This window comes from Silene latifolia, chromosome 10 (genome assembly GCF_048544455.1).
Source record: "Silene latifolia isolate original U9 population chromosome 10, ASM4854445v1, whole genome shotgun sequence".
Taxonomy (NCBI): Eukaryota; Viridiplantae; Streptophyta; class Magnoliopsida; order Caryophyllales; family Caryophyllaceae; genus Silene; species Silene latifolia.
In genome coordinates, this window is record NC_133535.1 from 111679094 (window position 1) to 111706003 (window position 26910).

At 38.9% G+C, this 26910-nt stretch overlaps 1 non-coding gene across 1 annotated transcript; it reads right to left on the bottom strand.

The window, feature by feature from the left end:
• Positions 1-21353: 21353 nt before the first annotated feature.
• Positions 21354-21460, bottom strand: LOC141609675 (small nucleolar RNA R71). Its single transcript, XR_012527595.1, has one exon. It is a non-coding gene; the product is annotated as a small nucleolar RNA R71 (small nucleolar RNA).
• Between the last annotated feature and the right edge of the window lie 5450 nt (positions 21461-26910).

Here is a 26910-nt window from a genome sequence, read left to right on the forward strand (position 1 = left end):
ACCCGGTCGGTGAAAATCCTAGTTTATGCTAGGCTAATTAATCAATTCTGATCAGTAATTAACTAATTAGAGATAAGACGATAATTAAACATCAATTAAAAGCAATTTAACAATCAGTTCATAATAACCCCTTTTCTAACAACCTAGATCCCCATTCACCCTAGATTAATAAATTAGCTACTCATAAATCGAAATAAGCAAGTACAAATAATAATTGAATGCATAATTAAAGTAAAGAGAAGAGAAGAAAAACTCAGTCTTGAATTAATCTTGAAAGGAAGAACAAGTAGAATTTAAGACGGAAATAGCGTACAAGGAACTGACAAAAGAAAGAAAAACCCAAAACTCAATAATACCTCCGTACGTCCTAAAACCACCTGACAATCTACGTACTTATATGTTATATACGTGATTGTGGGCTCACAATTTCCTAGTCCACTATACTCCCTTTTATTCCAAGGACATATCATCTTTTCTCTATTTGGGCTTTTACCAAGATTTGTTCTTTTTTTTTTTTTTGTCATCTCCTTGAATATGGGCTTATGGCTCTTTAAGTTGGGTCCTGCTATACGTCGTCGACAAATTACTAAATATCGTCGACAATTAACGTAAATTTCCAAGTTTGCCCTCCATGTCATAACTCCATATCCGCCTCACCAAAATGCAATTTCCGTCTCAAAACAGAAATGCAATTTCCATCTCACTAAAACACAAGTCACCGTCTCACTAAAATATTTCAAACAAAAAAAAAAGTCGGGTTTTGTAATTAACAACATGAACGGGAACGATTTTAACAACGATTCCAACAATGAAGCTAGTAACGAGGTTAGTTTACGATTTAGTTTTGTTAAAAATTTATGTTTTATTATCGTTTGAATCCCGAATTAGGATAGATGCCATGAATGTAGACGGAATTATGATAGAATTTGTGACGGATTTATTTGAAAATGCAATTGAAAAAAAAAAAAATAAATAAACGAATTGGGCCTGGAAGAAGAACTTTTTCGTCCAGACCTGGTTTTGGACGAAAAAACCCTTCGTCCATAATGGGCCTTGGACGAAGGATTTTTTCGTCCAAAACCAGGCTTGACGAAAAATTCCTTCGTCCAAGGCCCATTATGGACGAAGGGTTTTTTCGTCCAGGCCTGGTTTTGGACGAAATAATCCTTCGTCCAAGGCCCAGCCCGTGTTTTTTTTTTTTTTTTTTTTTTTTTTTTTTTTTTTTTTGTTTCCGACTCGTTTTGTATAAAACATTTAAAATAATTTATTTCCGTCTTTTTTTTGTATAAAACATTTAAAATAATTAAATACCGTCTTTATATTATAAAACAATTTATCTTTAATATTTCCGACTTGTTTTGTATAAAATAACTAATTACCGTCTTTGTATTATTTTTATTTTATTTTTTATTTACTCCGACTCGTTCCGTAGCTAATAATTAATTAATAACTAAATTATCGAAATGCGTGCGCATGTGATTAACGATGGAGACGGTATTGATTACTCAGATCATTTTAAGACTAGCTTGTTCTTTGCATCCAGTATTCAAGCGTTTAATTGGGCATATGAGATCGGGCTCCGACTCGGGTTTGGTATAAAAAGAGCAAGCAACAAGAAAGTTGGTTGTAACACGAATTTGAGACAACGTTATTTTGTTTGTCGGATGGGTGGAAAAGGTCCCGTAAATAAGGATGCCGATTCTTTAATGAGGGGTAACACGGCTACCACGTGGTGCAATTGCAAATTTTCAATGAAAGTTGTTGAATTAGAAGAGAATAAGTGGCAGCTTGTGATGAGATCCGGGTTTCATAATCATGGTTTAACGTTGTATTGTGACGGCGACAGATACTTTGCAAAGTTTGATGACGAGGAGTTGGCTTATATCGATGCCCAAGTTAGAGCTCACGTTAGACCGGCAATTATTAGTGCGGGTTTGCATCAGCGGAATCCGGAAAAGTCAAGACCTAATCGGCGACAAATCTACAATCGTTCTCAGAAAGTAAGGGCAGAGGAAAGAGATGGGAGAAACCCGGCACAACAGATGTTAGCACTTGCGGTTCAAAGATAAGTACGTTCATTATTGGGTCACGATCGGAGACCGATGAGCTAACCCACGTGTTCATGGCTCATCCAGAAGCCGTTAAGATGTTTCGATCATACTATTATGTGGTACAGATCGATTCCACGTACAAGACAAATGAATACCGTCTTTCGCTTGTTGAGATGGTTGGAGTCACACCCGTCGGGAAGAGCTTTGTCATCGCGTATGCTCTTGTGACGCATGAGTCCGAGGAGAAATATCTGTGGGTACTACGGAAACTGAAGGCCCTGCTCAATGATGCCGTTCAACCTAATGCTATTGTTACTGATTGCGAGGGTGGTTTGTTGAACGCGATTCCCATTGTTTTTCCAGATTCGTCTCACTTGCTATGTGTTTGGCATATATATTCTAACGTGGAGACGAAAGCACTTGATATCACGAAACAGGATAATTGGGCTAAGCACGTAACTTTTAACTTGTTTACTGCGGTTGTCGAGGCGGAGACCGAAGATAGGTTTAATGTTGCGTGGGGCAAATTGGCAAGGGAATGGGCGGGAGTGGTGGCTTATATTGAGAGGCAATGGTTCCCGCACTTGGAAAAATGGGCCAAGTATAGAACGAACAAGATAACTCATTTTGGGAATACTTCTACATCCCGGGTTGAGTCGGCTCATGCGAATTTGAAGAGATGGCTGAATAGCGCGATACTGGCAGTTGATAGCATCTGGATTCGGTTTCATTCTTTGATAGCATCAGGCTGGTACGGCTCGGCTATGTCCATGAAACGAACACAACCGGCATACAGAGTACGAGGATGATACTCCTCCTGACGCGGCCCGTACGGATCCCACCTAATGGAAGCACAAGTAAGCCCATCTAACAACCTCCGATACTCCAACAATTTCTCCGCATTTTGAGCGAAGGGACCAACGGATCTCCAAGAACACGACCGAGGCTGAGTAGGGTCAATTGCCGAAGGTGGACCGGGTCTGAACATAGGAAAATACTCATAGATCCACGATTGCAACAAAGTCAAGCAACCACCAATAGTCTTCACACCAGCACGTGAAGCCACCCCCAACTGTCGGTACATGAAGGCTAGTACACCGGCTCCCCAAGCGTAGTGGTGTACTTCATCAGCATCATACACTAAAGGAAACAACTGAGGACGTAACCTATCACCTGATTTGTCGACAAAAAGTGTCGACCCCAACACCACAGCCAAAAACCCCTGAGCAAAAACAACATCACAATTAGCTCTCGCCGTTTCACAAACTGCATCTACCAATATACCCCCACTCTTGTAAATAGGGACCTTCTTAGTAGAGTTTAACGGCAACCTCAACTGGTCTGATGAAATCCCAAAGAAGCCACAAACATACATAAGGGGATCCGCCAACCTCCCGTCATTACTCTCCACCTTACAACAGTTACCATCAACCCGAACACCTAAGATCTGCGCAACATCGTGAAGGAGTATGGACATCTCCCCAAAAGGCATGTGAAAACTGTTGGTGTCGGGTTGCCATCTCTCAACAAAAGCAGAAATAAGGGGCATGTTATAATTCTCGGCCATGGAATTTAATAGGTGAGAAAGACCAGTACCGTCATAAATAGTCTGAACGGCAGGAGGTAGTTCCCAACAACTCAACAACCTCGTCTTACCAAACCGGTGGTAGCCCGTCAAAACTGGTCGACCGACCTCATTAGGAGTCGGCCATAAGGTGTTGGCAATGTGGCCCCCAAACCTAGGAATCACGTGGGGAAACATCGGACCGCCAGGAACACGATGATCGATCAACCAAGAGACATCCTTACCCGACTTCTTCTTCGGAGCCACCACACTACTAGAACTACCATCCGACCTCCGCTGGAAACGCCCCTCCTCATTCCGTTTACGTGGCACCCTACGCACTCGCTCAATACCCGCCTCCTCCTCACCTATCACATCACCAGACCGAACCAGCTCCTCCTCCACCCGCTCATCAGTCCACGAATCGGTACTACCATCTCCAACCTCAGACTCAAACTGGAGCCCCTTTCGAGCTCGAACGTGACGGTCATTTCCTCCACCGGCCATCTATTCAAAAAATAAAACAAAGAATTTATAAATATAAGTTTAAGTAAATTAAAATTTTAAAAAAAAAAACAAAATAACCCGGAACGGGGTTTAGTAATAATAATTAATTAATATTTTACTTAAACAAAACGAGATGCAACAAAAATATATTTACAACAACTTGATTACTTAAATTAATAAAACAAAGAATTTATAAATATAAGTTTATGTAAATTAAAAATTAAATAAAAAAACAAAATATCCCCAAAAGGGGTTTATTAGTAATACAAAAGGGGTTTATTAGTAATAATTAATTAATATTTTACGTCGACAAAACGAGACGGAAATAATATATATTTACAACGACTTCGGCACGGACGAGAATTATTATTAATAATTTATTACTTTATAACGATAACAAAACAAGACGGAAAAAAATTTATTTTGAAAAAAAAAAAAGTATCGATAAATTCTAAAACAAAAAAGAAAAAAAAAAAACACGTGAACATTGGGCCAGACGAAGGATTTCTTCGTCCCAGACGAGGCCCAGACGAAGGATTCCTTCGTCCACAGCCCATTTCAGACGAGAGAATCCTTCGTCTGGGCTTGGTCTTGGACGAAGAACTCCCTCGTCCAGGCCCAGATTCACGTTTTACCTTTTTTTTTTTTCGATTAATTGATATGATAATTGCGTTTGATTTTCGCTAAACACGACTAAATCCGATTGAAATCATAGCACCTATCCTAATTCCGTCACTAATTTGGCATCTATCCTAATTCCGCCACAAATTTACAACCTTAACAAAATACTACAAAAAAATTTTTAATAGTAATCACATACCTTGTTGAATGTTTGAATTCGTGACGCAAATTAAGCGGTCGATACGTTTTTTTGTTGAAATTTAAGTCGGGTTTTTTTTTCAAAAAATTTCGAATTTTAAAGGTTGTTATTGAATAAAAAGGAAAATATAAGGGGGAGTGTGAGGGAGGGGCAAATTTGGAAGTTCATTAAAATTGTCGACGATATTTAGTAATTTGTCGACGACCTTTAGCAGCCAGGTTCAAGTTATGTGCACCAAATCCACACTTCCATGACTTGATCCATAATTAGCTTGATTAACGCACCATTTTCTCGATTACTCAGCTAGTCCGTAATTTCTACCGTAAAAGTCTTCCTTCTGCAAATATTATTACAAAAACTCGTAGTGTACCGTAAAGGAGACAAATATAATGTAAAACATACCAAAAATGCAGGAATGATATATAATTTAGGGGGATTAATTATATAAAATACAGGTATAATAATGAGTTATCAAACTCCCCCATGCAAAACCTTTACTCGTCCTCGAGTAAACTAAAGAGGCAAAACTACAATACACAACAAAGGTCTTATAAGTAGCAAAATACAAGGGAGTCGAGCAATAATCCAACCAAGGTTTTCGAAAATAAATTAAACACAAGTTCAAAATCATTTTAATTTCGAAATAGAGTTAGATCATAATTTAGCAAGTAAGAACATTCACCCTAACAAATCCGTCAAAATATCATGTAATGTGCACAAGTGACCATTCTTTCTTACCACAAACCGTCTAGAAAGTGACAAACCAGTGACCCTCACTTTCAGGAATGTAAACGCGGAAAATCACTCACTCTCATGTGTCCAAGTGATGAGGACGGGTCACACACAAAAACTAAGCCTAGACATGCCGACTAATACATGTCAAGAGGACTTTTACGGGTTGTAACGAGGCTTTGGGTTAAAGGGAAGAAGGTGGATAATTTATGGAAATGTGGTGTTAAAGAGTAAGAGCTAGAAAAGAACGTGTCAAAACTCGGCCTAAGAAATGAACGCAAAAACCTCTGAACAAATACTCCTCGTATGAAATATAGCACAAACACAATTTTATTAACAAAATCTCCATCATATAGAACATACACCTTTATCTGAAATGAATCTCAAACCCGATTTATTAAACAATACTACTACATAACTCTTTTTTTTTTTCTTCTTTTTTGTTTTTCTTTCTCTGTTTTCTGTCACGCTTATTTTTTTTTGGAATTTTTTCCACTGGTTTTTTTTTTGTTCTTCTGATTTTTTTTCCTTTTTTTTTCCAATAGATCAATCTTTCTCGTATGACAAATATTCACCAAATTGCCATCAATTACTCCCCCATGCTTTGCTTGTATTATACCTCTACTCAAACCGAGAAAAACAAACACTTCACTAGCCCTTACTGGGGGAGGATAATGTGGGAAAACGGGTTAAAATATCGGGTAACAAAGAAACAAGGCTAAGGCTCAAAGGGGTTGCAAATAGGAAATATTAAATTTAGGACGGCTTTTTGGCTAATGTAGTTCATAAACAAATGAATGCCTCTATCATTCATGCAATCCTAAAGGCAAGTACTAATCCTATAAGCACTAATGAAAGAATTAGATTGGCATGAATGTCCCAATCTTGTTTGGCTTATGTGATCTCACGGCTTTTTGGTCACACGGTCATATGTCACAAGTCTAGTCATACCGTCTTACCACAAACAATGTCACAAGATAAAGCACAAAACAATTATTCCGTTGGACTATCAAGGGCGAAAACATCTCACAGGCAATCATGTGATCAAAAAAAGAAATTCATTGTAAACAATTCATTTCAAAATAGGGACTCAATCAAATTATGCTCATATTCCACATGAATTCGCCACTATATATATTCTGGTGACAACAAAATTTTAAATTAAATTTTTTTTTTAGCATATTCACCAAAAGTCAAGTTCAGCAACCAATTGCAATAATTAATCCCATCCCCATGCTTGAACAATGCAATGTCCTCATTGTATGCAAAAATAAAATGAATGAGAGGACAACAAAAGAAGGAGAAGGAAACGGGCTCACCGAAGTAACGACAAACCAGAAGTTTGCTCGACCATAGAAAAGTGCTTGGTGGCCTGAGGAGCGTACTCAATTGCGGAATGTCATCAAATCCGCAAACAGACAGTGTGCAACACAGAAAGGTTCAGAAACCCAGCAGTGATGGATGGCTAATCCACAGTCCAGAGACTCAAAATAGCAGAATTTGAGTCATTAAACCCCTAGTAGAATTCATCGAATCACATCATCATAGAGCCATAGTTACCGCTAGTAATGGCTCAACTCACACAAAGACTCGATAAAACAGGAATCGAGTCAAGAAACTAGTAGATAGCACATCCTCAACTCCGATTTGCAGCAAAATCGGAAATAATTAACCCACACAAGGGCTCGACATAGCAGGAGTCGAGCCAGACCGACCTCAAAATTCGCACAAACGAAATCATATGTCGCTGGAAATAAGCATTCTCAAATTAAAACCAAACTCACGGAATCCAGGGAAATCAATATCAAAATTGATTTAATTAAGCACCATAAACTTTCGCCCAAAAATTGCAGCAGTATGGAACATGACGATCCCATAATTAGTAACTAATTCATACCCAATGCATCCCTAAATCGCCTCAATGTCAAGCGAAATAGCATACCGTAATTGCAGCTTCCATCACCCCAATAGCTTCATATAATAATAAATCGAATTGATTTGGGAGTTAGGGTTTCAAAGGTACCTGAGAAAGACGCCGCAACAGTGGATAGAGGCGGTGGTACTGGCGGTGGTGTGAGCCTGTACTGGGGACGAATGAGATGACAGTCATTGTGGCTGGTTAGGTGATCGACGGCACGACAGAAGTAGTGGTGAGGGCAGTCGTCGCGGCAGGGGACGAATAGGGTGTAGGAGATGTCGCATCAGAGATCGACGGCAAGAGTTCGGCGGCGGTGGTGGTGCGCCGTAATGGTGGCGAGATATAGGAGTATGAGATGGAGATGTGAAGGATTGTTGAGAGTAAGGGTTTTTTTTTGGAATATGGACGATAATCTGAGAGATATTTTTAAGTCGATGAAAGGTCGATTGACTATTGTAAGCCTCTCGATCGACTTTGGCAGCAACTCGTTTTCAATCCTAGTATTTGGTACGTTAATCTGAGAGGTATTTGTGCACCAAATCCACACTTCCATGACTTGATCCATAATTAGCTTGATTAACGCACCATTTTCTCGATTACTCAGCTAGTCCGTAATTTCTACCGTAAAAGTCTTCCTTCTGCAAATATTATTACAAAAACTCGTAGTGTACCGTAAAGGAGACAAATATAATGTAAAACATACCAAAAATGCAGGAATGATATATAATTTAAGGGGATTAATTATATAAAATACAGGTATAATAATGAGTTATCATGATAATCGCATTTATCGTTTGAGTTTCATTAAACTCACCCGTTACCTTGTCGTATCCGAATGGGTTGTAGAGACAAATTGAACCCCATTTAAGTGAACTGGATTGACATGGTATTCGCCCCTAGCTACTTATATGAGGTGACGTCTCGAAGTGACTAGAGTGTTATGCGATTGATGGCAAGTTCAAGTGCCATAGAGTCATACGGGATGACTAGTCGATCACATAGGCAGACTGTACGGGAGACTCTGTCGGGCAGTGACCGCTTATAGAGTTCTGGTAATTCATAAAGCCTGGTCGTGGAAAGAGCTACTATAGTATTCTTATGAGTCAATTCTTTTGACTAGAGACTATTCGCCCAAGTTGGCACAAATTCCTGATTAGCTTTGATTTATACTCTACGGCTGTCGTAAATGAGGTCAAACTGGGTATATTTTGGGTTATGATGAACCGTGGCTGAACAAAGGGAATAGTGCAATAGGAATTGTCCACCCCTTGTCAGGGTTGTTTGAAATCTCAAGGCCACTCGAGGAGTAGTTAACTGGAAATGCGTGGCCACGCTCGGAAGGTATCTATGGTAGATAATTCCGGTCAGACAGTTACTCTCCAGATCCAGAAAACCACTCAAGATATGATCAAGTGTAAATACGACCTGCAAGACACCTTGCATTGAGTGGGAGATTGTAATAGGACAAGAGAATTGGTGACGCACACTTGTCTCGGACAAGTGGGAGATTGTTGGAAAATGTGTCCTCAACAATAGTGCGATCACTTGATTTAATATCATAATTAAATCTCATATTAAGAATACGTGAGGGATGATTTATTATATAATCAACTGATCGTCATTAATCGGTAATGATTGGCTGACTAGAGTTTGAAATTACTGTCGTATGACGGTGGTTGTCAGTTGATCCCTTAAGGTCACACCTAAAGGACAATTCCCTTAATGGATAAATTGATTAATTGTATAACGATACAAGGTAATCAATTCCTTAAAATTGAACAATTTACTTTTGATAGAGAATATTGATATCTTATTGTAATGGGATTAAATAAGATTTATTTTGGTAATAAAAATGCTTTATTACTAAAATTGCTTATTGTTTGAGAAACGATAGAGATAAGAATGAATGGTCAATTATAATTACAAGATGTTGTGAATTACAATTAAATGACCCATTTTATTTATATGATCAAGTATCACTAGTCAATTTGTTGTATGTAATTTAATTAATTTGTAAAATGATATTTATGTGATAAATATGCATTAAATTAATTAATAACATGTAAAATACTACATGTGACATATTGTGTGACAAGTGACAAATTGACAAAATAAAATGGTAGTCCATTTTAAGTGTGTTGTACCGAAATGGAGGGAGTATAAATGGGTTGTGATTATTTTATTTTATGTGATCATATAATAAACAACTAAACCTATGCATACTAGCCTTCATACCTAATGCATTGTGAAGACAAAAATCAAAAGGCAAAGATGCCATTTTGGCCTCTTCCCCACCGGTTGCATGCTCATCAAATGAGGACTTTTGTTCTCATTTTTCACTACTCATTCATTCATAATTTCTAACATGCAAAAACTCTTATTCTTTCCATCTCTCTAAAACAAGGTTTTTAGATTCACAAGCATTTGTTAATCCATTCTAATATCACAATAAGATTACTAGTGTAGTAATAGTAATAATATTAGAATCATTTTAAGGAAACTAGTTTATTAATATAGTTAATTAGTATACTAGTTTAAGGGTAAGTCTTGGGTGCAATCTAAGGAGGATTTCTATACTTGGAGTCTAAGGAGGATCGTCCATCATATTAAGCTTAAGAACAAGTGAAGGAAGGTGACCTTATTTGTGCCCCATATTGCGAACCAACCAACAATGTAAGGAACATTGTTTTTCTTCATAAATCTTTTATTTTGTTATGCATGCACTAGATCTAAAGAAGAAATAATTAAGAAGTTAATTAGTTCACTATTAGAGGAGTCTAATAAGATGTAAATAAATCTAACAATAGTATCCTTAAAGTGAATAGAGCTTTAGAGTACCTAAGAGCATAGATTGAAATGAAGATGTTAATCAAAATAAATTATGTTAGGAATTACCACATTTCATTTTGATGAAAAATGGCAAATGATATTAAAAATTCGCTTTTCTAAAATGGGAATTTAGAGAAGGATGTGTATGGAATACAAAACCTTAGATAAAGATCTAAAAATCCTAACATATTGTGCAAAGCTTACTTAAGCAATCCTAGAATGATCTTAAGCAAGCATCAAAAGATTATACTTTTCGTTCATGTGATAATTGAGAATGGTTTCATTCACATTGTTGAAGAATCATATATACCTGAAGTTAAGTGGGAGCCAGTATTATTTTTCCCATGTCTTATATGTTAATAACATATTACTTATTGAGAATAATGTACCAATGCTCTCTTATGCGAAAGAATGATTGGGAGACTAGGAAAAGGTGCGATGTATTTTAGATTTTTGAATCGATGTGAGACAATATTAGCATAGAGTTGAGAGTCTTATGATGATAAGATCTTTCATATCTGCTTAACATCAACAAGGTTGAGTAGGTTATTCATGTTGATGAAAGTGGAATTGCTATGATAGAGTCATAGTCATTCACTGAACCTAATAAGTTGTTGATCATATGAAATCAATTTCTAATGTTTCCGCCATTAGAACGATCATGTATGCTATTAAAAGCACACGCCGTGATGAAGCATATGCTTGGAGCATAATAAATCAATAACAAGTTAATTCATAAGATGGTCTTGTGAAAGCCTTAAAGAACATCCTTTGAGATTCTTGAAGTGAATTAAGGATTCGTTCATATGTTTGGATGCTATACTGAGTTGTGTGTTGAAGGGTTGCACAAACTTTAGTTTCCAAACAGAAAAGGATTTGTCGAAATCCTAGGCTGTTTTTATTGACTTAGGAGTAAGAGACTAGAGAAGTGTTTTAGTTTCGTTCATTGCAAATTCTACAAACAGAATCTAAGTAAATTGTGATAAAATGGTCAACATAGGGAATAAGAGTGAATCCCTCTACCAATGACTTTATCACAAGTTATGAGATAACAGTGGGAGCATCTTTCAAGCTAAAGAGCCCATGTCTAGTAAGAAGACTAGACATATACTTAGATAAATTCATGTTATTAGAAATAACATTGAATAGAAGGAAATAGCAATTCATAAAGTTGGAATGTATGGATACATGGTATATCCACTTGCCAAGCTTTTATTGCATTTAAACTAGTGTAAAAGGTACACTGTAGATTATAAGATTTGAAGTAGTGTGGTCATGAGCCACGTCTCGGTCCGTGGATTCGGGCCACCTACCGATCCGTAGTCACGGGCCACCTGCAAGCCCAGTCGATTTGTGGACATGCAGCGGTCTTTTGAAAGCCACGCTCGGCGGCGTAAAACTGCCTTCGACCGGATCGTTTTAGATCGGTCGGTTCCGTCTCGGTAAGGGTCTCGAAATGATTAGAGATGTTCGGAGTCGCCACCAAGCATTTGTGGGATGCCTGGAACCCGTTCGAATTCCACTTTATACCTCGGTCAAATCGAAGCACAAAGCAGCGTTTTGACATAGGTACTAAAGATAAGGAAATTGTCCCTCTTTAGCATCCTATCTCTAGAATGACTCTCGTACGCCCTGGATAAGGTCGTCCACTATCCAAAGTTTCTGAGTAAGAGGTGAAGGTACGTATTGGGAAGCCCTTTAATCAGACACCCAATCCCGCCCGCGTTTAGCGGCCTCTACTGATCGATCTTGGTTGGTTGAATGCAAAAGTTGATAAAACGGTTTAAATGCATGAATGCGCATCCAATGATTTAAACCTAACATGTGAGAGCTTTCTAAGTCGGTTGATTTAATCCAAATATCAAGCATAAGATATCGAGTTGGATTAACGATTGATTTGCATGCAAGACGGAAATTAAACATCCATTTACCGTATTAGGTTTAGGGTGCATAACATGATCCATTTGTCTTAGTAAGGCATTTTGCAATATGGTTTGAATAATCGGATAGTCGTCTGATCCGTCCTATATCCAGGTCAACCGGAGTCGGGATCGTCCTAGACTGATGCTGGAAGGGAACAGGCCCTGTACCAGACGGCTATAAGAGGCGCGAGCCAGCCGGCGGTGTAAGGGGCCTCCCTCTGGTTTTGAAAATGAGAAAGAAAAGGCCTGCTTGAGGCGCGGGTTAGCCAACGACTGTATGCCGTGTTCTGACTGTTTAGAAAACGTTATGAAACGTGTTAAAAATGGGTTTTTGAACCCGGTTTGATTTTGGAAAGGGTCGTTTAGGCCGCATTTGTCGATTTGAAGAACTAGACTCGAATAATCATCATTATTTGATAATATTCGGTGTCGAGTTCGATTTGAAAGACTTGACACGAATAGTTTTGAAAATGGTTATGGACTAATTGTTTTAAGTCCATTTTGAATGTAATTAGTCGGTACTCATCATCGTACCCGGGTTAAAATCCGGCATGGTATGTATAACCAAGGATGACTTTGTGTTGGTGACTAATATGCTTGTTTGAAAAATGTAAAGAAAATGAAATAAAAGGCTTTAAAATACCTCTTAAATGTCATTAACCAAATATTATCACCGAAACACGGTTTTAACCGTCATGGTATGAAGAACCAAGGGTGAAAAATGCTTTATGGTTAAAACATGTGAAATGAAACAAAAAGGTTTCGAAAATACTTGAAATGGTAAAAACCGATTACAAATATGAAAAATGGATTAAGGGAAATGACGAGAACAAACACGGTTGATCTCTGGTCTGAGCACCCCGCTTAGGCGCGAGCCTGTTGGTGACCTAAGGGGCTTCTGCCTCAGACCAAAAATCAGTTTTGACTCATTTATTCCATGTTTTGGTTCATGTTATGCATGTTTTAGCATATTAAAGTCATGAAACAAATGAAAACATAATAAAAGAGGATTTTTACACCCTCATACTTACATGTTTGGTTATGGCGAGTGACCGACGTAAGTGTAATAACTCGTTTGATCGGAAAAAACTCGGTTTAAAACCGTTTTGGTAAGTAAAAGAGCGTTTTAAAAGTTTAGTGATGGTGTAGTGGTCAAAGTGGTCGGACAAGTGGTTTAATGCACGATGACGGTACCAAACAATGTGTAAGGCTCGTATTTACGATCGGTAGGTCGTAAACACGCGTCGGATTGTGACTTGAGAAGTCGAGTCGAGAATTTTAAGGGAGAAAAGAGGGGGCGGACACTCGCGTAACTCTCAAATGGGTGGCATTTGAGGGGTATTTATAGGAGAATGAGTGGTTGTGTGAGTTTTGAGCGACGTGGCCACCTGGGCTGCTCAAAGAGGCGCGAGCCACGTCGCGGCACTTCGAGTTGTGTTGTCACTATCACAACAAACGCAATCATGATTTGTTCTATCCTAGGTTTTGTAGTCACATGTTTGGTACTTGACCAACATGAATCCGGGAAAACTTAGTATAGAAGGCTTGAAGATATTTTGTTTTTGTGGTTGACTCGGTTTGACTCGTTGTTGGAGTCGGGATTTGAAATTTCGAGTCGGTTTCTGGTCCGGTGTCGGTTTTGACTCTAGTTAGTGTCTTCGCGACCCCGTCGCCGTGCATTAAACACTCCAGGTATTTTTGAAATGTTTTGAAAAGTTTTGTTTTCGATATCGTTTTAAGTTTTCCGACGTAAAGTTGTACACAAACTGTCGATCAAACGCTGCGATCCCAAAACATGTTGTAGTCCGATAATCATCGGGTGTTTGTTGGAGTATCAGCAGATACTGGGTATCTACAAGTAGTAATAGTGTATTGACTATTCATATATGATAATCGCATTTATTGTTTGAGTTTCTTTTAACTCATTTATTACTTTGTTAAATCCAAATGGGTTGTTGAGACAATATTGAACCCCATTGAAGTGAACTGGATTAACATAGTATTCGCCCCTGGTTACTTAAAGGAGGTGACGTCTCAAAGTGACTAGAGTGTGATTCGATTGATGGCAAGTTCAAGTGCCATAGAGTCATATGGGATGACTAGTCGATCACATAGGCAGACTGTATGGGATACTCTGTCGGGCAGTGACCGCTTATAGAGTTCCGGTAATTCATAAAGCCTGGTCATGGCAAGAGCTGCTATAGTATTCTTATGAGTCAATTCTTTTGACTCGCCCAAGTTGGCACAAATTTCTGGATGGCTTTGATTTATACTCTACGACTGTCGTAACTGAAGTCAAATGAGTACATTTTGGGTATGAGGAACTGTGGCTATACGAAGGGAATAGTGCGATAGGAATTGTCCACCCCCTTATTAGGGTTATTTGAAATCTCAAGGCCACTCGATGAGCAGTGAACTGAAAATGCGTGGCCACGCTCGGAAGGTATCTACGGTAGATAATTCCGGTCAGGCAGTTACTCTCCAGATCGAGGAAACCGCTCAAGATAGGATCAAATACAAGTACGACCTGCGAGACACCTTGCATTGAGTGGGAGATTGTAATAGGACATGAGAATTGGTGACGCACACTTGTCTCGGACAAGTGGGAGATTGTTGGAGTATGTGTCCTCAACAATAGTGCGATCACATGTTTAAATCTGAAATTAAGAATACGTAAGGGATGATTCATTTATATAGTCAACTGATCAACATTAATCAGTAATGATTGGCTAACTAGAGTTTGACATTACTGTCGTTTGACGGTGGTGATCAGTTGATCCGTTAAGGTCACACCTATAGGACAATTCCCTTAATAGACAAGTTGATTAATTGTATGACGATACAAGTTAATCAATTCCTTAAAATTGAACAATTCATTTGTGAGAGAGAATATTTATATCTTATTGTAATTGGATTAAATAAGATTTATTTTAGTAATTAAAATGCTTTATTACTAAAATTGATTATTGTTTGTGAAACAATAGAGATAAGAATGAATGGTTAATTATAATTACAATGTGTTATAAATTATAATTATATGACCCATTTTATTTATGTGATCAAGAATCACTTGTTAATTTGTTGTATGTAATTTAATTAATTTATAAAATGATATTTATTTGATAAATATACATTAAATTAATTAATAACATGTAACATACTACATGTGACATATTGTGTGACAAGTGACAAATTTATAAAATAAAATAGTAGTCCATTTTATACATGGTGACCGAAAAAATGGAGGGTGGAAGTTGTTAGTGGGTGAGTTATTTTATGAGATAAAATAACCTAATCATGGCTAACCTACACTAGCTTACACACCTACATATTTGGAGAAGAGTAAAAGCAAAAGTAGATGCCATTCCTTGGCCTCTTCTACCCGGCCCCTTCCTCTCTTATTATGAGAATTTGTTCTCATTTTACACTATTCTATTATTCATTCATTCTACATGCATTATCTCATATTCTCTTGTCTACTTCTCTCTAAAAAAAGCTTTTAGAAATAGATATTGTTCATCCAATATTATCATAAATATTAGATTACTAGTGTAGTAATAGTGATAATATTAGAATTTATTTTAAGAATACTAGTGTGTTAATCTAGTTAATTAATATATTAGTTTAAGGGATTTGTTTTGGGTGCAATCAAAGGAGGATCTCTACATTGGGACTTTGGAGGATCATCCATTACATTTAAGCTCAAGATCAAATAAGGAAGGTGACCTTATTTGTGCCCTTATTTTCGAGCCACTCAACAATGTAAAGGACATTGTTTTTCTCATTTAATCACTTATTTAGTTATGCATGCACTAGATCTAATGAACTCACATTAATATGTTAATTAGTTCACTATTAGAAGGGTCTAATAATAGGTATATGAACCTAACATTAACAAGTATAAACATGTTTCCTGAGTTCTTTAAGAGTAAAATCATGCAATGTATTACAACTCCCTCTATTTCTTTGGCTCTTAATGGAGAAAACTTTGGGTATTTCCCTGCTAAGAGAGGGTTGAGACAAGGAGACCCATTATCTCCTCTAATATTCACATTGTGCATGGACTACTTGACCAGAATGCTTATGTATGCTTTGCACCAAATACGATTCAAGTTCCATCCACTTTGCAAGCAGCTGAGAGTTACAAATTTAATGTTTGCAGATGATGTTTTGATGTTTATTCATGGGGATGCTGATTCAATGATGCTTATGCTTAAATCATTTTCCTCTTTCTCAAAAGCTTCAGGGCTTAAAGTGAGTCCAATTAAGTCCAATGTCTACTTTAATGGAGTGTCTGAAGAGCTCAAGAATGAATTCCTGAGTGTGTCTGGCTTTAAGGAGGGCAAGCTGCCTTTCAAAAATCTAGGGATGCCCATTCAGACTACTAGGCTTAAGAAGAAGGATTGTGAATGTTTGGTGGACAAGATTTGCAATAGAATACACTGTTATGGTGCAAGGAAGTTCTCGTATGCAGGAAGGCTAACCCTGGTTAAACATGTTCTGAACACGTTGCATTCATATTGGCCATCTGTTTTTGTTCTCCCTAAGGGAGTAATTCTGAGAATAGAAGCCATTTGCAGGAACTTTTTATGGGATTGCAGTGCAGATTATAGGCGCTCTCCTTTAGTTGCTTGGGATACAATTTGCAGACCAAATAAAGAAGGGGGATTGGGGCTTAAAAATCAAGAACTATGGAATATAGCTATGGTTGGAAGACTTATGGATTGGGTAGCTACAAACAAGGAGTCCTTATGGGTGAAATGGGTTAATGCTAACTATCTGAAGGGGAGGGAATGGCAGGAATATGCTCCAACAAGTAATTCCAGTTGGGTGTGGAGGAGGATATGCAGAGTGAAGCAGAGGTTAGCAGCTGGGTATTTGCAGGGGATATGGCAGGTGCAACCCTCTGGGTACACTCCTGCTGGCTGTTATGAGTGGCTCAGAGGGACACAACCCACAGTGGAGTGGTCTAAGGCTATTTGGGATAACTGGAGTTTACCTAAACACAGGTTCCTGGGATGGCTCTTTGCTCACAACTCGTTGCACACAAATAGCAGACTTATGAGATTTGGGATGGATGTTGATGGACAGTGTGTCCTATGTGGGTTAGCAGAAGAGACGCAACAGCATTTATTCTTTGCGTGTGCCTACATTAGGAGAGTTCTACAGGCAGTGATGGAATGTACTGGTTTAAAGCTCCCTGATGGTGACATTTTGCATTGGTGTGTCCATAATTCTGGCTTGAAAATTCAGCAAGGGGTGAAGGTTGCTTTGGGTTTGAGCATTCTGTATCAAGTATGGCAGCAAAGGAACAAATGTAGAGTTGAGCAGGTTCTGATGAGGCCTGTGTGCCTGGCTCAACGGATCAGTGAGGACGTGAGGAAGAGAATAAGGGAAAGAGACAAGAGTAGGATGACTACACATGAGCTAGATTGGTTAGGAAGTTTAAAATTTACTTGAAATTTCGAAGTGATTAGCCTTTCTAGTATGTAATTGACTCCATATTTTTATATATAATATACTCTCACATTTTACCAAAAAAAAAAACAAGTATAAACATGATGGAAGAGTGAAACAATAAGCAATAATTAAGTAAAGAGTGAATAAATTATACCAATCTTAAGATGAATAAATGGAAAGGAAAGAATAATAGAACAGAACTTGATTGATTGATGAAGAGTTATCAATTCTCCAAATAATAACCCAATAATCTTCAATTACCCAATAAAAAATCTTGAACAATGATTAAGGAAAGATTAAAGTACAATATGTGGAAAGATTAAAGGTTAATCTACTCCTAGTGAGAGCTTAATCTAAACTAAGGGAACTTAATCTTTTGATTATTACAAATGGAGTATATATAATGGGTACAACATTAGGTTTAAGCAAGGGTAGATTAGGAAATAAGTTTAAGTGTCGAATAGAGCCTTGCACGTTTCAAAGGAGATCCGTGCGACGCAGTCTGGGCATCAACTCGAGCGAGTTGTATTTGACTCGAGCGGGTTGAAGGCCAACTTGAGTGGTTTGCCGTGGACATAAGCCACCCGCACGCCAAACCAATCTGTGGATATGCGGCAATCTGAAATCCACGCTCAGTGGCGTAAAAATGCTTGCAACCGGATCGCTTTAGATCGGGCTGTTTCGTCTTGGCAAGGATCTCGAAATGATTTTAGAGATGTTCGGAGTCACCACCAAGCAATTGTGGGATGCATGGAAACCGTTCGAATCCACTTTATACCTAGGTCAACCAAGACAAAAAGAGGTGTTTGACATAGGTACTAAAGATAAGGAGTCGTCCCTCTTTAGCATCCTATCTCTAGAATGACTCTCGTTCGCCCTGGATAAGGTCGTCCACTATCCAAAGTTTCTGAGTAAGAGGTGAAGGTACGTATAGGGAATCTCATTAGTCGGACAACCAATCCCACCCGCGGTAGCGGCCTCTACTGATCAATCTTGGTTGGTTGAATGCAAAAGTTGATAAAACGGGTAAATGCATGAATGCGCATCCACAAGTTTAAGCCTAACATGTGAGCTTTCTATATCAGTTGTTTATCCAAATATCAAGTAATTGATGTCAAGTTGGATTTAGTGTTGATTTGCATGCAAGATAGAAATTAAACATCCATTTACCGAGTTAGGTTTATAGTGCATAACGTGATCCATTTGTATTAGAAAGGCGTTTTGCAAATACAAAGTAAAATGCGGACTTGTCAATCTGATCCATCTTGTATTCAGGTTAACCGAAATCGGGATCGTCCTAGATGAGTGATGCGTGTCTTTTATATGATGTTTTACATCCCATTTTCCACGCATTTCAGAGCTCATTCATGTAGTTTATGCTACATTTCCCCTATTTCCGTCTACTTCCGTATTTTTGTACATTATTGCAGAAATGTGAAGCTTTCAGCGAAAATCAAGCTAAATCCGTCCCCGAGTACCTTACATTGCATTTGACGTGAAGTATTCACTCAAGGAACGAGCTTGGTGCGCATTCCAAGGCCCAAAAGACAAATCTACGATATTATAGAAGTCAAGGATCAGTCAAAGCAGTCGATCGACCACTACCTTCAGTCGATCGACCAACTCACGGGTTACAGAAGCTACTGTACACAGCAGCTCAGTCGATCGACTGAGCATCCTAGTCGATCGACCAGACCGTGCTTCAGACGAGAATTAAAAGATTGAGGAAATGCAAGCCCATTGTGTTTAGGTTTTAATAATAAGTGTTACGTTAGTTTGCTATATAACGTAACCTAGCTTCCAGAGATATTCATCTAGCTTTTATTCAGAAATTCATCAGTTTTACATTCAGTTTTCGTTAGCTTTAATAATTAGGGTTCGGGATATTATTTCGCATTGGATTTTCGTTTGTGCTTTCAATCATTCCGTTACAATTCTTCTGCGATCTTGGTATTCTTCTTATTCCAGTTGATTACTTTATTTGCATTCATAGATATAGAATTGTTAGTTAGTTTCCCGAAACCATAATTATCGTTTTATGCTAGCTTTTTATTCCGTTATTTTAAGCATGGATTCTTCTGTCTATTTCGTTAATTTCATTATCGTTATCATTCTTAGTATGAGTAGCTAATTTATTCGTGCTAGGATGTAGGGGAATTATAGTGTAGGCGGCAATATAATGAACACGGCCTGATTCGCGTGTTGGTCGATCGACCGCCATACCTGGTCGATCGACTGACCACGTGAGGTTTTATTTTCGTTTTAATTGTTTTAATTCTTTATTCGACGAATCGAGTGCACACGACTAGTTGAATGTTTAGGATTTGACTGACCCATTAGATCGAGAGATAGGGACAGTTGTTAGATCACCAATTAAAATGACTAAACTATGCTGAGATCGAAAGATAGGTAAAGTTTAGATTATAAGTCACTTTTCAGGACGAGAGTCAATATGAGTGATATTAGGGACTTATAGCGAGATCGAAAGATGCTATTTGTTAAGAGTGGACCGAGAGGACCTCTTTATTTCCCACCTCATGTGTTTTGATTTAGACCTGTTTAGTATGCTGCCGCCGAAACTATAGTAAACCGATCATCCTTGCACCCCTTTTTAATATCTGTCTTATTCACGTATTTAGTTTATTGTCTTTATTTGCTATTAGCTTTAGACCAAATCACTTAAACCCCCACTTTCGTTACCTTAGACTAAATTAGACAACTATTAATTACATTCGCCTCCTTGTGGTTCGACCCTGTTACCACTAGCCTAGGTTAGTTTTAATAGGAAATTATAAATCTTATTTTTGGTATTCACAACGACGGGTATCAAATTTTGGCGCCGTTGCCGGGGAGGCAATTGTTCTAATTTTTAGTTGTTTTTATTTAGTCTTTCTTAGTTTAAGGGACATCCGTTCCTTAAACTTTTCTCATATTCTTTTTGTAGTTTCTTCTTATGCGCAGGTCACAGGGTGGTGAACTAGTACCATTCAATCCTGAGATTGAGAAATCCTTGCGCGAGTTGAGACGATCACAAAGGATATTACCGACAGAGGAAGAGCTGAGTACTTTGTCAAGTTACTACGAGAACGAACTTTTTGAGGAGGATCCATACTCATCTCCTGTTTCTACCTCTTCAGCTGAGACAGTCACTTCTCCAGAAATCCCAGTCATGGCTGAAGAAGCAATTATTGCTAGTCACTCAGAGCCGACAGCTGCGAATCTCTACAAAGGATTCGAACTACCAGGGGAGGCAAGAAAATTCGAGCCAAAGCCTTCCTATATAAACCTGGTTCAGAGAAACCAGCTCGGGGGAGCTTCAAATGAAGATGCAACCAAGCATATGGAGATTTTTATCGACTATTGCTGCTCTATACCCCCGCCTACTGGTGTGACTCAGGATCAAATAAAGGAAACCATGTTTATATTCTCCCTTCGTGATGCAGCAAGGGAGTGGTATAGAGATTTGGATCGAGCCGCTCATGGGATCACCGATTGGAATTCTTTGGCCTTGGCATTCTACAAGAAATACTTCTCTGCCTGGAAGACGAATGCCATTAGAGCTCAAATCACGAGCTTTAAACAGGGACCTGATGAGAATTTCCATGAAGCATGGGTCCGTTTCAAGAAGCTGGTGCGAACCATTCCGCACCATGGATTTGAAAAATGGAGTCTTTGCAATCAGTTCTATAACGGGCTGTATGACGATCAGAGGGCTATTTTGGATGCTGCAGCCAATGGCCGATTTGCTGAGAATATGGGAGAGACTAAAGGGTGGAAGATCATTGATGACTTAGCCACCCACAAAGCTGAGTATGGGAACTCCCGAGGAAATCAAAGGAGAGCTGCTGAATCTTCTTCTGTAGCTGCACTAGAATCTCTCACTGCAAGGTTTGACAAGTACGAGTTGGGAGGAGCTTCGAAAGGAGGGATATATCAGGTGAATGCTGTTTCAGACGGTCCTTTCATCTGTAGAAGATGTGGAGGAGAAGGGCATGTTTCAGAAAACTGCAGTGCTCCCTTTGAGTCTTGTGCTGCCCTTCAACATTATAGGCAGACAAACACGTACTATGAACCGAATGTCCATCCCAACTTGAGTTGGAGGAGCCAAAATGTCCTAAATCCAACTCCACCTCCGCAGCAGCGGCAGCAGCCGCCTTATGTGCCCCCTCATCATAAGCAACAACAATATCAAAAGCCTCCATATGTTCCTCAGCAACAGCAACAAGCCCAATGTTCTGATTTCACTGAATTGAAGAACTTGTTGCTGAAAGAGTCCCAAGCTAGAGAGGCCGGTATGAAGATGCTAGAGAGCCAAATTGCTCAATTGGCTAGCAAGAATCATCACGAGCCCCGGGACACTTACCGACTCAAACTGACCAAAAGGAGACCCGTAATGCCATCACTTTGAGGAGTGGGTCCACCCTGGAGGGGCCTGCTATGGTCGAGGACGGTGCTGCAAAAGATGAGGCGAAACCGAGTCAAAACAAAGCTAGAACGAGCAAAGGAAAGAAAAAGGCGTCTACCAGGTATATCAGTCGATCGAATGATATACCCGGTCGATCGACTGAAGTGCGGGTTACAGGAGCTTCTGGTACTGTTGAAACCAGTCGATCGACTGACCAACCTGGTTGATCGACTGGAATCGCTGCTGATGGTGATTCTTTTCGTCCTCCGATGCCTAATAATTTGAGGGATCATTTGTTTCGGGGTATTACAACTCCGAAAATATTGAGGGAAGACCCGAGTGCTGATGGGTCAGTCCCGGTTCCGAAGTTCGACCCAATGACGGTTAATGGCTCACATTTGAGACGGTCTGAAGAGGGGTCAAGCTTCAATAAGGAGAAGGTAGTGGACTTTCAGCCTAAGTCCACGGATGCCGGTATGCGAGATTTAGAGGAGAGGGCTAAGTTACTTCTTACAACCCCATATCCAGAGAGATTAGTGCCGACGAAGGAACAAGTATCTTTAAATAAATTTGAAAAAGTTATTCGTAGCTTGAATGTACAGGTTCCTTTTCTCGAGTTAGTAAACCAAGTGCCCGCTTATACTAAATTTATGAAGCAACTTTTGTCCAAGAAGCGGTCACTTGAAACTGTGCATACTGTCGCACTTACTAAAGAGTCGTGTTCTTATTTAACCTACACTGCACCCCATAAACTAGAAGACCCAGGTAGCTTCTCCGTTCCTTGTAGCATAGGTACCTTCTCTATTGAGAAGGCATTATGTGACTTAGGAGCTAGTATAAGTGTAATGCCCTTGAGTCTTGCTAGGAAGCTCAAGTTGACTAGGTTTGCAGTGACCGACATGACAGTTCAGATGGCTGACCGATCTGCGGTCTAGCCAATAGGAGTCTTAGAGGACATTTTTGTCCAAATAGGGAAGTTTTTCTTCCCTGTTGACTTCGTTGTGCTTGATATGCCTGAGGATGCCCATATTCCCATCATATTGGGTAGACCGTTTCTGCACACTGCTGGTGCAGTCATAGATGTCGGTCTAGGAACCTTGACCTTCAAAGTGGGAAAGCATTCTATTGTCTTTGCCCAGCCGGCTAAGAAAAAGGACCCCATGTGGCCTGTGACTTGCAATACGGTTTCTGAAAAGAAATCGTATTTTGCGCTTCCTGATATGCCTATCTCTATTCCTGTTGTAACCCCTCCACCCCAGACTGGGAGCAAATTGGAGGAAGATTTGTCTATTTCTGATATTGAAGGAGCTGATTTGGGGAAGGACGAGCTGCAAGTTACTTCAGCTGTGAAGAAGCCGATCATTCAAAGAGGAGGTCTTGGTTGCCTTAGCTATGCCACCGATGAGGAAGTTGATGACGAGCCGGTCAAAATAACGGAGTCCGACTTGGATTCTGACGAGTCCGAAGAGATCATTGATTGGGGAGATGATGAGAGTGTTGATCCGTTGAGCCATACGGACGTGGAAGCTAAGAAGGGTGCAGCTGAGAAGATAAGCACCGTTGAGGCTACCTCATGTAGCCAGAAGCCGACGAAGTGGGCCATACCGTGGCCGTTTTTGATCAACTACTAGTTGATCACGCGCTTTATCAAAAACTTCATTTTATTGCTTTTAGACACTTTTTATCGCTTTTGTTTGTGCAAGACTTCGCATTTTATTTTGTTTGCTTAGGATTTTATACGCTTTAGACATTACTATGGATTTTGCGCAATTTTGGAAGCGTATTATTGTGCACTTCCAGGTTTTTAGACCTCATTAGCTCAAGTAATTGAGCAAATACGAAGAAATCTGAAGTTACAGCAGTATTTTCAGTCGATCAAATGGGCTATGTAGTCGATCGACTGGTCTGCATTTTCCAGGAGCTACTGTTCCTTTCACTTCGGTCGATCGACTGAGTGATGTGGTCGATCGACCGCCCTGCACTGCTGTACTTGTTCACGACCTCTCTCCTGCTAAGTTGGGTCGATTTGCGGAATTGAGGGAGTTTTCTACTCCACTTTATCTTCCGTCATATTATCTATTTCTTCTATTTTTCTCAATTATGCACATAATACCGCTTCATTATTGTTTTCTCGATTTTATGCGTGGTACTTTGTTTGTCTTTTCAGGTATTTATTGGTAGCACTGCTGGCTACTGAGACCTCCTAGCTCACGCTGGTTTGGGGAGGTTTCCTTTTGCTGCGCTTAAAGTCTTGTGAGTTCCCAAGTTCCACTTCATGTCATATTTATTTCTTTTCTCGCAAATTCCCATTTCTCTTTTATTTCATTACATGATTTTGCACAATAGAGACATTGTGCGATTTGGTTTGGGGAAGGGTTTTGCGTCGCATATCATCTGCTTGCATTCACGTTTACATTTCTGATTTGCATTGTTTATTTCATTTCATACATATATACAGAAAATACCAAAAAAATTGAAATATTTCAAAAAAAAAAATTTCAAAAAATGCACGTTTATTTTAGCATTTAGGTTGAGTCGGAACGGTAGTATTTCAATGATGACATTGCAATTGCATTTGTTTACGCCTAAGCCTTGCTAATTGACATGTTATTAGTAGAATCGTATATTCATAGTCTACGAGTTTTCGTTAATATTTTGCTGGACTTGAGACTTGACTTAGAATTTTGGCAAACTACATTATATATTCTGATATTTAGAGCCTATAACTGGTGACATCTATGACCAGTTTATCTAGAATGTGAGTAGTACTCCTTATGAGACATGTTTCCTTAATGTGCATAAATATGAACTTAATCTGCTTAATACCTGTATGCATTCGGTTTGTGGTTTGTTGACACATGTGGTAGAGGTTTCCCTTTATTCGTTTTTGCCCATAAGCTTCACACTGCCAAAAATAGCCTTTTTTGTCCCATTACTACATCCTACATATAGCCTGCCCTAGTCAAGCTAGTAGTTTACGTTTTTGGGATTGTTACTTCGTTTTTGGTGGTATATGCTCGATTGAGATGTTGTTGGGAAGATGAAAAGAAGGAAAGAAAAAAATAGAAAAAAAAGGAAAGAAAAAAATGATTCGAGAAAGAGAAAAAGAAAAAAAAAGAGGTGTTCTGTACTGTTCAAAGCAGTCGATCGACTGCCCAATTAGGTCGATCGACTGAAGTCCGAAAGAAAAAAGAAAGAAATCAATTCGCATAATTCAAGCCTTTATCTTATGGCGATTTTTGCTCCCATGTATTATTCATATCTTATGGGGAGTTGGTTCATTGCTTTTATACCAGAGATTGTGAGTTTTGTGCTTGCTACAGCACCGTGTCGATTGGATTTTGAGCAAGAAGTTGGATGTTGCCATATGGTTCCGTTTTGGTACTAGCTTGATCACCTGTACCTCCACATTTCCATAAAATGTTTTGCCTCTTCTTACCCATGCCTCACATATCCATATATTCCTCGGCATGTGTCATGGTCATTTGTTGGTTGGAATGCATATGTACGGTCATAGAGATTACTTTCATATTATAGTGCAGGCATGTTCTTATAGGTCGTAGTTAGGAGAGAGTCTTTACAAAATGAGTTCTTTCTATCCTCTTATATATTCACCTTGTTCTTATATGAGTGATTTGAGCGACCCGCGAGAGTCCAATTTGATAAGTCTCTTTAATTGACAGTTCAACAGTTTTTAACGACCTTATAACTCGTTTGCATGATTCGCATTGCTAATTGATTGTTAGTTATTGCATTAAATTGGTTTAGGCTTTACTTGTTGCAATTCGCTCTGAGTTTGAACTCGTTCCATTAGATCGAGTCTAGTTCTTGCTTGGGGACAAGCAAGGGTTTGGTTTGGGGAAGTTTGATGCGTGTCTTTTATATGATGTTTTACATCCCATTTTCCACGCATTTCAGAGCTCATTCATGTAGTTTATGCTACATTTCCCCTATTTCCGTCTACTTCCGTATTTTTGTACATTATTGCAGAAATGTGAAGCTTTCAGCGGAAATCAAGCTAAATCCGTCCCCGAGTACCTTGCATTGCATTTGACGTGAAGTATTCACTCGAGGAACGAGCTTGGTGCGCATTCCAAGGCCCAAAAGACAAATCCATGAGATTATAGAAGTCAAGTATCAGTCAAAGCAGTCGATCGACCACTACCTTCAGTCGATCGACCAACTCACGGGTTACAAAAGCTACTGTACACAGCAGCTCAGTCGATCGACTGAGCATCCTAGTCGATCGACCAGACCGTGCTTCAGACGAGAATTAAAAGATTGAGGAAACGCAAGCCCATTGTGTTTAGGTTTTAATAATAAGTGTTACGTTAGTTTGCTATATAACGTAACCTAGCTTCCAGAGATATTCATCTAGCTTTTATTCAGAAATTCATCAGTTTTACATTCAGTTTTCGTTAGCTTTAATAATTAGGGTTCGGGATATTATTTCGCATTGGATTTTCGTTTGTGCTTTCAATCATTCCGTTACAATTCTTCTGCGATCTTGGTATTCTTCTTATTCCAGTTTATTACTTTATTTGCATTCATAGATATAGAATTGTTAGTTAGTTTCCCGAAACCATAATTATCGTTTTATGCTAGCTTTTTATTCCGTTATTTTAAGCATGGATTCTTCTGTCTATTTCGTTAATTTCATTGTCGTTATCATTCTTAGTATGAGTAGCTAATTTATTCGTGC